This window comes from Montipora capricornis, chromosome 14 (assembly GCF_036669925.1).
Source record: "Montipora capricornis isolate CH-2021 chromosome 14, ASM3666992v2, whole genome shotgun sequence".
NCBI lineage: Eukaryota > Metazoa > Cnidaria > Anthozoa > Scleractinia > Acroporidae > Montipora > Montipora capricornis.
This window is the reverse complement of record NC_090896.1, coordinates 18972143-18983588: the sequence shown is the minus strand read 5'-3', so window position 1 is coordinate 18983588 and position 11446 is coordinate 18972143. Positions and strand designations below refer to the sequence as shown.

The window sequence follows — 11446 nt, the reverse complement described above, 5'->3', positions numbered from 1 at the left end:
TCATCCCGGGAGCCAGTCAACTGGACCAGTGAACACCAAGCCGCAATCGATAAGCTTATCAGTGCTATTAGTAACCCACCTGTGATGGCTTACCCTCAATACACCCAGCCATTTATTCTTCCCACGGATGCGTCAGAACGGGGCCTTGGGGCAGCACTTTACCAGAAGCAGGCCGGTCAACTAAGGGTAATTGCTTACGGATCTCGTGCGCTGACTGCAGCGGAACGGAACTATCATCTTCATTCCAGTAAGCTGGAATTTCTGGCACTTAAGTGGGCCATAACTGAACAGTTTCGGGACTACCTGTATTATGCCCCGCACTTCACGGTCTACACAGATAACAACCCATTGACCTATGTCTTAACTACGGCGAGACTAAATGCAACTGGACGGCGTTGGGTAGCAGAGCTGGCTGACTTCCACTTCACGATAAAGTACCGACCAGGCACGGCCAACCGGGATGCTGATGCTCTCTCTAGGTTGTATATGGAACAATTCATAGACATGTGTACTCAAGAAGTAGAACCGCATTGGATTAAAGCCACAGTGGAAGCACTGAATGCCCAGCAGAAAGGAGATCCAGTTTGGTTCCTATCGCTATCCTGTCAGCCAAGTGAAATGGGACACATTATGAATGTGGATTATGAACCGAGGTTGCAACCTCTCACACCTAAGGAACTGTACGAGGCTCAGAGGAAAGACAAGGTGATGAGTGAAGTGATTCGGTATAAGGAAACCGGCAAACCACTCACAGCACAAGACAGGCGCCAGGTGTCACCTGCAGTACAGTCCCTTCTAGGTGAATGGAGTAAACTGGCACTTGGAGAAGATGGAATCCTCCGACGCAGAAGTGGCCCTAATCTTCAGATTGTCCTTCCGCAGAAGTTTCATCGAATGGTCTACAAAGAGCTACATGAAGAAATGGGACACTTAGGGACAGAAAGGGTCCTTCACCTTGCCAGGGAACGGTTTTATTGGCCCCGGATGAAAAGAGACATTGAACATTACGTGACGCATGTTTGTAGTTGCATCAAACAAAAGAGACCAAACATCTTGCTAAAAGCACCAATGGAGACCATACAGAGTAGCACACCCTTCGAACTGGTGTCATTGGACTTTGTACACCTTGAAAAAAGCAAAGCGGGATACGAGTATATCCTGGTTATAGTTGATAATTTTACAAGATTTGCCCAAGCGTATGCGACCACCAACAAGTCTGCACGAACAGCAGCGGACAAATTGTATAATGACTTTATATTACGTTTCGGGTTTCCGGCAAGAATCTTGCATGATCAAGGTGGTGAATTTGAAAATCAGTTGTTCCATCGGCTGGAGGAATGCTGTGGTTTGGTCTGATCTCGAACAACTCCTTATCATCCCCAAGGAAACGGAAAGACAGAACGCCTGAACCAAACACTGCTATCCATTCTAAGAACTTTGCCTGAGCACCAGAAGTCCAAGTGGAAGGACAGCCTCCAAAAGGTGGTTCATGCTTACAACTGCACTCGCCATGAACCGAGAGGACATTCGCCGTTTTTCCTATTGTTTGGCGGATCCCCAAGACTCCCAATTGATGTCATATTTGGTACCAAACCCACTGCCTATTCAAATTATCCAGCTTATGTTAAGGAGTGGCAAGAGGCAATGAAAGAAGCATACGGAATAGCCACTAAGAAATCTCGGCTATCTGGACTCAGAGGCAAGAAACAGTAGGACCGGAGAGTTCACAGTCCAGTACTCCAGCCAGGCGACCGAGTCCTTGTACAAAACTTAAGTGAGAGATGCGGCTCTGGGAAGCTGAGGTCCTACTGGGAAGACACCATCCACCAGGTAGTGAAACGGAAAGGTGAAGAGAGTCCAGTTTATGAAATTATGCCTGAATCTGGTGGACGGCAACACCGCGTGATTCACCGTAACCTTCTACTGCCATGCAATGATCTTCCTTTTGAAGCAAGGCCCGGTGACACCCGCAAAAGATCAAAACGGAAGTTGCCAACTGCCCAGCCACATCTGTCGTCACCAGGGGCCTCCAATGTCGGAGACAGTTCTGAAGAAGAATCCGCAGGGATGTTAACCTTCACTCCTGTAGAGCCAGAAAGCGCGTTGTCAGACAGTACCTGTTCAGCCAAGGAGCCTTCGCCAACCAGGCATGCGCTGATGAGGAGGCGTCCTCCAGTATCTACCAACCTGGCCTGCAGATACAAGCACCGACAGATCCAGTCCTTGAGCCATCTGTAGTAGAGCAGTCAGAAGTCAGACCAGGAGAAGGGAGACCGATAAGGGAGCGCAGACCACCTACCTTACTAACTTATGACAGCTTTGGGACTCCGAGCTATTGCCAACCAGCGGGACTGTGTTTAATTAGCCACAATGCGGGAGCGGCACCAGTACCTGTACCCCTGGCACCAGGACCCCTTGGAGGAATTCCTAATGTGTGCATGAGCTCTGTTTGACCAGTTACTTATCCTACACCATACGGATATGTTGGCTCATATCCTTTCTAAAGTGATCAGAAAAATCCTAACACGAAGTTTGTGAAATTTTTTTTCTGTGATTAAGTGGTTACTTTACAATATCACACTTGGTAGTTTGCCAGTGGAAGTCGTTGAACCTTAACGGTATTCCAAACTGTATGTGTATACAAGTCTTAAGTGGTTGTACTCGTGGCTTTGTGGTTAGGGCCGGATCACCCCTTTCCACTTGACCTCAGGAATGAAAAGAGGAGACTTATGTATTGATAACTGCAGACGCCAGTCTTAGATAACTAATGTCGAGGACGACCTTTTTTTTCTTCATAAGGGGGAGTGTGTAGGGTCTATACGGTTAGGTTAAGGAATACGGTGTTAACCCCTTTCCCCCCAGCAACAAAACTATAGCAAGGAATCATGGGAAGAATAAAGACACGAGGATGTTGTTGTCCGCCATTTTCAAATGTGTGTGTGTCTTTAGTGCGAGTCCGAATCCATGCTTCCGTCCGCTCCGTGTGCAACAAAAGCACAAAGAGTAATGTTTTCGTCTTGTTGTTGAATGTCTGGCTTGCCACGATTAGCTTCTCGCTATTTGCAAGCCAGCCTAGTAACAACTTAAACTGTTTGCTGTATATAAACTTGAAACCTGAGTGACGTTTTTGTTGACGTCACCGTCCCTATGATCACACTTGCTTGTCTTAGGGGTTGATATGCTCTTTGTAAACCGCTTGATGCGTCACATTTTTTTAAATTTCTTAACAATGTAGAATACTGGAAACAAATCCCAAATCCCATAATATAGTTCATTCTTGGGGGTTATTTGCGTTAAAACCGTGGATACCCAGTTCACTGAAGCATGATACAGTCCCAAGAGTGATTAACTTGCATTGTTTTTGTGTACGTAAAGAACCCCCCTGAAACGTATTGCATCATGGGATTGGAAAATAGTCTGTGGAGAAAAGGATTGGCGATTGCATTCGCCAATTTCTTGAGGATACGCAACCATCGACCCGTCGAACGTGCTCCTTTTACTAATCATTTGAATAATAGTTGATGTGAGGGGAGATTCGAACGAGTTTTCAGTGCTTCAAGAGCAACTTGCTCCAGCTAAAATCAAAAACTAGTTCCTTCCAGGTTATCTATTTCTACAGACAGTGACCTTTAGTAGCTACATAGGTAAAAAAAGTTCACATTATTGCCGGTTAAGCCGTGAATCGATCTTCATCTTTCACAGCTTTGTGCATGAATAAATATATAGCTCAAAAAAGTTAAAACCCCTTATCCCCGAACATTTAACTCTCAAGTAAATCAAATGCCGTATCTTGTTTTTACATACACCTTATCCCAAAATGGCCGCCATTTAGATGTTTTTTTGTTTTTATTGAAATTAGACCTTGTTGCCTCGTTCAAGGCAAAATATTCTTTTGAATTTTCTGCTCAAGAACGAGACATCAAGGGCTAATTTGAATAAAAACAAAAGAATATTTAAATGACGGCCATTTTGGGATAAGGTCTATTGCACGCAAAAACCGAATACATCGGTAATAAGGGACCGGTCATTATCTATGTAGAGGGGGGGGGGGGGCTATTGTTTTTTTCTGGTACAACGATAAGGCGGGGGGGGGGGGGTGGTCATATGATTCAGTAAGATTTATTTAGTTGGATAGGATGGAGTATAAAGATATTTTAAACACTGATACTCTGATCAGTACTTTAACACCATGACAGTTGTTGTGTCCTCAACATGTGAATTGAAAAACAAAACACAATAACATTGTTTGTAAAGCCAGCCAGCTTTCTGTCAATTATCACTGGCCTTATAAAGGCATCTAGCCAGTAGATGGGAGGTAGTGGGAGAGGGGGGTCATGGTTAAAATAATTGATAGATAAGGGGGGTCACTTGCTATTTGCATACCCTAATGGGGGGGGGGGGGGCCCTCTACATAAATAATGACCGCTCCCTAAGTAGCCTGCGAACGCATACGTATTTCCGGCCGTCGTTTCGAAAATACGTCTGCGTCTGGTAATAAGAGATATATTCAAGGAATTCGTAATGTTTCCTTGTTGACATCCTTGGCAATACTGATCTCTTAATGAATTTTTAATACATACGTATTTTTCTGGAGCCCATTCCCCTCCTCGCCGACTGAGAATGGTTGACTTGCAAAACTCATGTGACGTATTGCATTATTGTTTCCGCTGTAATGAAAATCTGGAATCATCCAGAACGTCTACAAAGATACATTATTTTTGAGAAACTAAATATTTTAAGCAAGAGCCGATACAACGTAGATTTGATTTTAGTGATGTACATCACTAAAATCAAATCTACGTTGTATCGGCTCTTGCTTAAAATATTTAGTTTCTCAACTTGAAATAACGCCGATCAGATCAAGCCACTGATCCAACGTACACCGACAGGAAAATTGTCCACGGTTGCTTGCTTCGAAACTCTGGATTATTTTTGAGTGTGTCTACTGAGGACGCTGGAAATTGTCAATATTGTTTGCCTCTTTAGCTCTCTTAGAAGCGTTCTTAGGTCATTCTTAAGCTCTAAGCCAAATAAAGGATTGCTTGCTAAGCTGTGAAACCATTTTGTCTGCAGCGTACGGATTTAACATCCTTACATTTGTGGGTGGCTTACGCACAGGAACTGAGTGTGATCTAAGTTCTTCCTTCCCGCGCCCTTTCTTCAACACAGGGTTAAGAATACAAATATATCCGTTTGAAACCATTTTATACAGATTATTCCAATTTCCACTTAGGTCCAATTGGTGATTTCAATCTTCAACAAAATTATGGAAATTTCAAGAGTTACCAGACTCTATTCTAGCTGGGAAATACTGTTGGAATATAGTATTACTGCCATTGTACTTGGCTGTTTACTAATTTTGACGTGTTCTGTTAACGTCACGAGGGCTATACAGAATAACTACTGGACCATTCTGGATTAACGAGAGCATATCTAAGATCTGGACATTGATCGAGTCATGAATGCTTGACAAGTGGCCACCCTCAGATATTTTGCACTGCTAAAGAGAACGTTCCATTCAAACATTTTCACATGTGACAAAGCCGACAAAGGCCCAAGAATACATGGGGCAGCAAAACTCCAGGGAGACGAAGGCGATGATACGGCAGATGCTGACATTCATAAATTGAGCGACGATTACATATATTCTGTAGATTTCTGTAGGAAAACATAAGCATCTCAGGCGTCATAGAGTTTCATACTGTACAAATGTCATTTCTCCAGCGATGGAGCCTGTGGGGAAGCAAACGCAACTTCTTCGTGGCCTGGACATCTAAGTAACTCTTTAGATGATGTAGGAAATACACCAAGCAAATGGTTATGCAGATGACGAAGCACTTGATGATTTAGTGTATTCTGTAGCTGATTAATTGTGGTGAAATGCAGATTTCTGATGGCTCCCAACTGAATAGAAACAAGGATTCCGTATAATATTTGAATAAAAATATTCTAAAATAAAGGATATGGAAGAACATTTCAGCAGATTCGCACCGGCATTCCGATCATATTTTGGGCTTATCGCAGCTTTTTCAAGACTCGTGAAATGTCAAATTATTGCCAAAAAACTGAGCTATGAATAGAAAAAATAATGCAAAAACACTAATAAAACAATCTTGTGGTACCCTAAAGGTAGATCCTCGCGCTGTAAATAGAAATTGACGATCGCGATAACTCTGACCTTACATTGTCGGTGTTTGCTGATTGCATGTCAAAACGACAATAAACGAAGGATAAAGGTTACACGGTAAAATGCGAAACGTGATCTTTTACAATAGAAAATTAACGTCTATCATCAGTTCCACGGAGCCGCTGTTCAAATCAAATGGCTAACAAAATCAATGAAGGATGCGTGCGATTGACCCCTATTCCGGAATAAGAATACGTGGAGTGACGATCTGAAAACTGTATGATTGGCGTTTTGAAGCAACAAGACTAACAAAGATAAGGTTAAAATAGCATTTTAGCAAGTGTTTGACAACTTTAATGGGAATCTCTCTGAAAAAGAAGGATTTCGAGATTCCTATTCCGGAATGCGGTCAATCGCTTTCATAACACGAACGTCTGGAGTACATGATTTGTCTTCTACTTTATTTACCTGTGTCCGAACTTAAAAGCACCCATAGAAAACTGAGTTCTTTTTGACGAAAATAAAGCGAAGGAACATACTAAGTCATCTGTTGTCGACACGTCAGAGCTCACTGTGAGAATTCCAACTGACGTTTAAAGTTATCTTGGATGATATCAATTGCAATTGTTTTGGGTTCCACACTAAAAAAGAGAACATCGTTAGAGATTTAATTACTTCGCTGTGAAAATCCGTGAGTGATTTTAGAGTAAACGGGACATGAGACCTATCAAGACTTACAGTGATATGATTCTCTGAAGTTTTTTTATAATTTTTATGTTTGTTTTTCGCGCACTTTGGAAGGCTGGTGGTAGTGCTTGTGATTCTGTTCCTTTCTGTCAAGGGTAAAAGAAACGTAGATATCAAGATATTATATTATGTTATGTTATATTTGTTCGCATTTACTCACATTTTCGCTGGCACTTCAACATGCAGTATAAGAGGCAGAACTAAATAAGATAGCAAACAGCGGTTACAAACATTTTCATTTTATACTTGACGTTTCGTATGGTGCAACATACATCATCAGAGGTGACGGTTAAAACTGTTACACAAAAATTTTAAAACATGAGCGAGGCAATGGTGACTTGTTATAAAGTATTATAACAAAATCGTAACTTCCGGTAGTTGATACTTCCGGAAGAAATTAATAAAGAAAAAGCTTCTCACTACCAATGTTTTCGTTAAGAGAGGGTTTTAAGTCCCTGATTAATAGCGATTCTTTAATTTTACACTGCAAGTCAGACTTTCCAGTAGCGAGGATTTCAAAATGGTGCCATTTGATGTTATGGCCGGTAGAAATAGTATGGTCTGCAACAGCAAAGTTAGGAGCTTTTTCTTTATTAATTTCTTCCGGAAATATCAACTACCGGAAGTTACGATTTTGTTTTATACTTTGTAAGTAGTCACCATTGCCTCGATGAAGTTTTAAAATTTTTGGGTAACAGTTTTAACCGTCACTTCTGATGATGTATGTTGCAGCATACGAAACGTCAAGTATAAAATGAATATGTTTGTAACCGCTGTTTGTTTTCTTTTCCTGCATAAATTGAAATGGCCAAAGAGCAAAAATATTTAACGAAATAAACCCTTGATAAAGGAACACAGATGAAAATTGTTACTAAGATTATTTGAACAAATAGCTTTGCCTTGTAATTTTGCGATACTTTGATGTTAAGTTCTTTGAGTGGGTTGGTGTTTTCATGCTAAATGAAGGAATAATAACAAAAGTTATTGGTCTTATTCTCTCTATTCTCATCGACAAAGAGATCGACAAAGAGACCCTGGGAACGAGGTTGCGTTGTTAATTGGAACTTATGAGAAACTAATTCCTAAAGATTTCTTTGATTTTTAGCCGCTACGATCGAAATGTATTTTCTCCTAATGTCATGAAGGTGTTCGAGAAAGGTCTTTGGTCATTCAGGCAAACTGAGTTTTTCATTAAGTATGTTTTAATTGGTTTTTGGTACCACTAACAGCTACTTCTGTGTTCCACCCAGTTGAGTTTTATCTAAGTAAGTAAGTCCTAGTCCTGTTCCCTCTTACCCCGCCATGCCATTTTCCCGGAACAGGACTAAGTAAGTCCCTTTTCTACGTTTCCTTGTTTCATGTTTTTGTGTTGGCCTGTTCTTGCGGTTCGAGGTCAGATTCATGACAGAAAAGCTGTCCTCTTTCATGTACAAGTTACGCTGGTTTAATTTTTGTGTGGGATTTCCCCACACTTTGTCAGCACCGGCGATATGGCTGGCTTAATACGAGAGCCAAGTGTTTGTCACGTGGTCTCTATTAGGAAGAGAGAGGACCCTGGGAATGAGAATGAGTGTTTGGGTAAAGACTTGTTTCCATATCTCAAAGTGCCCTTGGACGTGAGGTGCCTGGGAATGAAATTAAATCACTGGAATCGGAATGCTAACAGTTAAGGTTACTTCCCACCTTCAGATGCCAAAAATATCGGTTTTTTTTTTAATTTGACAAAATTTAAGTCAGTCATTTTACCTAGCGTTTACAAAAGGAAAATGTTAAAAATCTCATAAAGCGGCCGAGTTATTTAGAAAAAGACGTATTTTCAAATAAATTTAATAAACTACGAAGGTGTCATAATCTTGTCAACCGGCGAGACCCCTTGGGGAACGTTTCGCGGCAAAAGCTCATAGCTCGTATTCATGTTATTTGCATATTTTTATTTACATCACGTACTTGACAAAATTCCCACGTGAAAGCTCTTCACGCTAATAACTCTTATGGAAAAATCAAAAGCAGAAACAAGTCCTAGGGTAAGGGGCCAACCATTTAACTTTGGGGGGGGGGGGGGGTGGGTGATTTTGGAAAAAAATATCCTGCAAGTGAATATGCGTAAGAAAAAAATTCCTGCACAAGACCATCGTCCCAAAAAGAATTCACGCACGTGCAATTGGCTGGAAAAAAAATTCTGGCAAGATGTTCCCTGTGCTGACACAGTGAACTTTTGTATCAGAAAACTGTTAAAAGATTTTAGCATCTGGCCTTGGGTATCTATATAAAAGAGGTCTTCATAGCACAATAATGTGTTCCCCTCAGATTGCTTTTTCTTTCAATTTATAGCAATTTCTTGGTACATTTTTGTCAAATTCAAGATCACGGCTGGTGTTGTGATCTGAAGAACAATGTTTTAAGTGCACTCTAAATCAAGGAATGAAGTAAACTTTATTAATAAAATATCTATTTGATACAAACATGCAAAGATAAAGTTCTCTATTCTATGGTCTTAAATAAAGTTCCTTTCTTTTCCTTTATAATACATTTGCTAGCCTTGATACAAAAACATAAGCAATCGTCTCGAAGCGTAATTTTCAAATAATGAAATCATGAAACCTACCCAAGGGAACTCATTTCAGCAATAAGGTTAAGCTGTCCGTCGATTCGTTACTAGTAACGTCTTGTTTTTCAGCGGCACGTTTTCCGCCTTTGACCTTTTTGGCACGGGTTTTGCCTTTGCCTTTTGGTGTGTTTGCCCATTGTATTGCGTCGACGTCCTGAATTTCACTCGGCTGAGCGATATAAAAAACGTGTTGCAATGCGATGCTTTTCCCGGGAAATCTCTTATCTATTGTCAGAGACGCTAGGAGGTCCTGTTGTTCCATTGGTTTGCAGTTTTATCAGGCGAGATAATCTCCAGGCGTGGCGCAAGTTGTTTACGAACCTGTACAAGCGAAAATCTCGCATATGATTTTGGAAGGAATACATCCACTTTGACCGAATTTATAGGGTATGCAGATTCGGCGGATTGTCGTGAAATTTCGCCAGAACATTCCAGAGATATTTTTCCTGTGGCGTCCATTTACGCAACACGTCTCGCACATTTTTAGCTACTCCAACTTTAGATGTGGATATCTAGACAACCAATCAGAATATCCAAAAAGCCCGACACACTTTTGTTGATTGATGCCTTGTGAATAAGGGTGCGTTCGATTGACGTTATTCCGGAATAAGAATACGCGGAATGATGATTAAAACGATATGTTTGGCGCTTTTCAAAGCAGCAAGGATAATAAAAATATGTTTAAAATAGCATTTTAGCAGATGTTTGACAATTTTAATGTGAATCTCCGTAAAAACGATGGATTTCTAACTTACATTCCATGTATTCCTATTCCGGAATACGGTCAATCGAACGCGCCCTAAGACTGTGCAGCCATTTTGCTCGTACTTTGGAATCCGATAGCCGATAAATTCAATAGAAGAACCCTCGGTCGTTTCACGCCTTGCCGGCTTCTGACACTTCCTGAAAGAAAACTTCGCTAAAATTGTATTTTTTTCGTCAAGTACATTTATTAAGCTTTCTAATGATATATAGTTTGTTGGGGTTTTATTTAAACTGGCGCGCGTACAATGTTTTTGCCGAAGGGCACCCGCGAAGGTGGGAAGTAACCTTAAGCCTAAATATTGTTGTAGGCCTAATTAGGCCTAAGGTTAGCATTTCTAAGGGGTCTGGGCTTTTTCAACAGTTACATTATAACCTCAGTCTGCATTTTACACTGACCGATTCCAGTGATTTAATTTCATTCCCAGGCACCTCACGTCCAAGGGCACTTTGAGATATGAAAACAAGTCTTTACGGAGTGTTTGTGTGTGGCGGCCATTACTCCTCTCGGCTGTTGTCATTTGGCGAATTCCGACTTGTTTTGTCGGTGCGATAAATTTACAAGGTAAGGAGAAGTCGTCTTCCTATCTGACGTTTGTATTAAGCGAGCTGTGCCAGCTTTATTGCAAGGAGTCATGCCTTCAAACTTATATCGGACTGATATAACATAATGACACGGTCCAGTATTTATATCCTGCAGATTTACATCCTGCAGATTTACGATTAGTAATTTGAGGTTCCCTCTTTTAACTACGATTTTTTGACACGTTGCGTGACGGCGTCAGTTTCTGTAGATTCGCAAGTTAAAAAGCTAATGCCTTCAAACTTCCTATCCAAAATTTTCACATTTACTGGTAATGTTAAAACAGAAAAGCTAATTAATTTGTAAAAGTATAGTTTACGTACAGGTTTGTAAGCTGGAAGCACGAATACTCTTAGCTGACAATTGCAGTTGCCTGCTGATTTATCCAGCTTCGTAAACAAATTCTCCTCTGCTACTAGCGACTGATTCCAATATTTCCGCTGATGAACAAAAGTAGACGGCATTTATTCACTAGTCAGTGGAAAGCCCCGCACCACCATACCCGGGGAATGCGGGGCATTAGCGGGGGATTTCAGCGGTTTTGGACTGTCACTTTTGCCACGGTATGCGGGGTTTTCGACAGCATTTGACGCAAGTATCAGCGAGCGGGGACCTTGAG

General features: G+C 41.2%; 1 long non-coding RNA gene across 1 annotated transcript in view; it reads left to right on the top strand.

Annotated features, from left to right (window-relative positions):
* Positions 1 to 9299: 9299 nt before the first annotated feature.
* The window catches only part of LOC138033239 (uncharacterized), a 10293-nt gene continuing 8146 nt past the window's right edge, over positions 9300 to 11446 (top strand). The window contains exons 1-2 of the long non-coding RNA XR_011128600.1: positions 9300 to 9869; positions 10673 to 10809. This is a non-coding gene — a long non-coding RNA (uncharacterized lncRNA). The remainder of the gene's footprint in view (positions 9870 to 10672; positions 10810 to 11446) is intronic.